The sequence below is a fragment of the Actinia tenebrosa genome, unplaced genomic scaffold (assembly GCF_029948245.1).
Source record: "Actinia tenebrosa isolate PJP-AT-01 unplaced genomic scaffold, QUT_ActTen_1.0 PGA_scaffold14__42_contigs__length_11649687, whole genome shotgun sequence".
Classification (NCBI taxonomy): Eukaryota; Metazoa; Cnidaria; class Anthozoa; order Actiniaria; family Actiniidae; genus Actinia; species Actinia tenebrosa.
The window spans coordinates 2,895,544-2,898,632 of NW_028292574.1; the positions used below are offsets into that span (position 1 = coordinate 2,895,544).

The 3,089-nt window shown below is 37.7% G+C and overlaps 1 long non-coding RNA gene across 1 annotated transcript; it reads right to left on the bottom strand.

Moving 5' to 3' along the window:
• Window positions 1–1,330: 1,330 nt before the first annotated feature.
• On the bottom strand, window positions 1,331–2,688 carry LOC116289615 (uncharacterized). The gene is made up of 2 exons (XR_004196348.1): window positions 2,354–2,688; window positions 1,331–1,733 (listed from the first exon to the last, which is right to left on the bottom strand). It is a non-coding gene; the product is annotated as an uncharacterized LOC116289615 (long non-coding RNA).
• Between the last annotated feature and the right edge of the window lie 401 nt (window positions 2,689–3,089).

Below are 3,089 nucleotides of genomic sequence, written 5' to 3' on the forward strand. Positions count from 1 at the left end.
TATGCCTCGCCAGTATGCGGTCTTGATCATCCCCATCACTGACCATCCATCCCTTATCATCTCTACTGGCGGTCTTCTGATCATGCGTCAATATCATTCATATTCACCGTTGACACCAGAATAATCCCCACCAGAGATGCAATAAATTCATTTTATAAACCTGTTAGTTCTCCATCAACAGCTGCAGCAATATGACACTTGCGAATCACAAACATTTAACATCATCTTGTTATTAATCTTAACTTTACGATCACCATAACGTAACAACCACCCAGTCTACCATTACCAGTCTACCATTACCAGTCTACCATTACCAGTCTACCATTACCAGTCTACCATTACCAGTCTACCATTACCAGTCTACCATTACCAGTCTACCATTACCAGTCTACCATTACCAGTCTACCATTACCAGTCTACCATAAGTACACTTAATCGTAGCTAGTCCACGTATGCCTCTCGTCTAATCCTGCCTTATAAGATGATCGTTAAAAAGTCAATGAGCAAGCTTGCCGATGGTACCATTCTCAGTGCCCGTGCTTGGTCCCATAACCCTGCATCGAGGGCATTTATAAAATAACTATCATTCCTTGAAGTTCGCAATGGCTATTTCAAGCAGTAGATCAAGATCCCAAACATATATTATAACACCTCACTGGCCAATCATCATCATTGTAACTATTGCTAAATCACTTGCCATCACTATTTATCATCTCGTATTGTGATGTTTTGGATTGGTTAACCCAAGGACGTTTTGGACCGGAATTTATTGAATATTGCTCGCCTAATCAGGGATAACGAGGCATGAAGTATCTTCCCTAAGAGGCAATAAACCTAGCTTCTCCCAGGGTGGCCAGTATCCATTACTGCTAAACCCTCTATCAGCGGATGAAGTATTTGCTTTTGAAGCTAATGTTTACATAGTTATTTTGATTACGTGCTGATCGATATTTGATTTATAACGCCATCTTGTCGTTATGTGGAGATAATTTTATTAGGTATATTGAGTATACGAAGACTGACTCATCGCCATTGACAAGACATTCTCCTCATTCGCTCCGTTTTCCCAGAACGCGATAAGCTTTCCAGGCTTAAACTCACTATGGTTGCTAATAATAATGTTTTAGATAATATGTGCGAAATGAACTAGATGAACTTTACTATGACATCCTTTCACGCGTTAGAAGGTTGTTTTAGGTAGTGTAGTTGAATTCGCCCGTCTTCCTTTGTTCTTGCCCAATGCATGTTATATTGTACGACGTACCAAGCCTAGTCGCTACAGTGTTCCTTTTTATATACCGAAGCACTTTACAGTAAGTTTACTCATCAGTCCTGCACCTGTCAGTTTTATTGCTCTACATTGTTCAAACTCATTTAGCTTATATCCATTATTTTCTTTTGAACTGAAAACATATATTGTAAGCTAATTCACCAACTCAGAGTACATCCGTCTATTGTTCTCATTATAGCAATTTCAGACGGTTTTTGAAGACAAGGATACTGATTATATTTTATTGGCATTGATATTAACAGTTTCAAGAATATAAATACATTTTCATATAAGCGATAAATTGGTTAAAATATATCTCCAATCTTACTACAAGAACTGATTAGATTTTATTGGGAATACTTGTTTTGATTCGTCTATATCTTGCACAGCCACGGATTGTTCCAACTGACGCCCTTCTTGTTGTCTGAAGGAATACCATTGCGTTTTTTCTATCTAACAAATCCTGCAATGAGATTAATAAAAAATGCAAACATAAGTCAATAAATGATCGACTGTGTAGGTACGTGTGCAGTGTGCATTAACACTTGTTTATTTAGATAACGTAACTTATATTAAACACTGTGTTAAAAGATTATAAGTATACATACTAATGTTATAATATACTAATTACTTGTTTATCGTTGTCTGAACTAGGCTTTCACTAAGTGACTCGAAATTGTGATTCTTAATACCTTCAGTAGTTTACTCTAAGACGTTTATTCACAGAAGCGACCTTTCGTTAAACTTACTGTAAACTTCATTTGGAATTTCGTTTACCCAATGAGCTGGATATACGTGTTCAGTCTGTTTTACCACATTTCTACCGTAGGTTATTTGTACAAACTCCCCACCCTCCAACTACTGCATGAAGGAACAGAAAGAAGTGATCAAAACTACATGAATTTCAAAACGCCAGGGTTGGATACAGGGAATTTCTTTGAAATAATTTCTTTGGAGTAAACCAGGTGAAAAAAGCAAAGGAAAGACAAAACAGCGTATAAGTGTATTTGGTAAAGACTGAAAATAAAAAGGTCCACGTACGACAAGAAATCAACAACCATTAATCTGACAGGGGGGCCTTACCTGTTTAACGTCAGTTATTGGAGGCTTTTAGCCAGTAATTCGTCATCGAATATCGAATCTTGAGCCGAGGGAATGTTAAGGTTTTCGACAGTTCTTTTTCCCGTTCTACATCTTCCTTTAAAACACATGGGTCTGCCTGCTGCAGAAGCTTGCCAGTTGGGTGGCTCAGGCCTTCTAGATTCGGTTATATCCAAGAACATGACGGCTGCAAGAACAAGTATCAATCCTTTATTTAACATGGCGGATTAACAGCTTTGCATATAAGACTGAACTGGAGAACAAACTGAGGCAAAGATCAGATGCAGACACCGTTCGCAGTTCAACAAGAATGCCTTCTTTACTGAATAGTTGTCTTCTTATATAACTCGAAATTGTAAATATTCATAAAACAAAAATGAAAGCGTACTATCAAGTGGTTTTTTGATGGTTGAAGATAATGTCATGAATATTTTAATGTCACAACTGAGAAGTCCAAGGACGATCCGAACTTTCAATATTACAGCCTTAGCGATATTCACACTTATTTGAGCAATATTTTAAGCAATATCGCATATGAAAACAGTTGACATTCGTACATGAGTGTTAGGATTTTTCCCCGACAAACAATTTCTCACAAACACTAATGCTGACGTCTCTAAGGACGGAACTCGATAGCATGCGTGGGATCAACGGTTGCAAACACCAAAGGAGTGTCTAAATGGAAAATGTAAGCGTCGCTAATAGCGGTAAGTGGTGG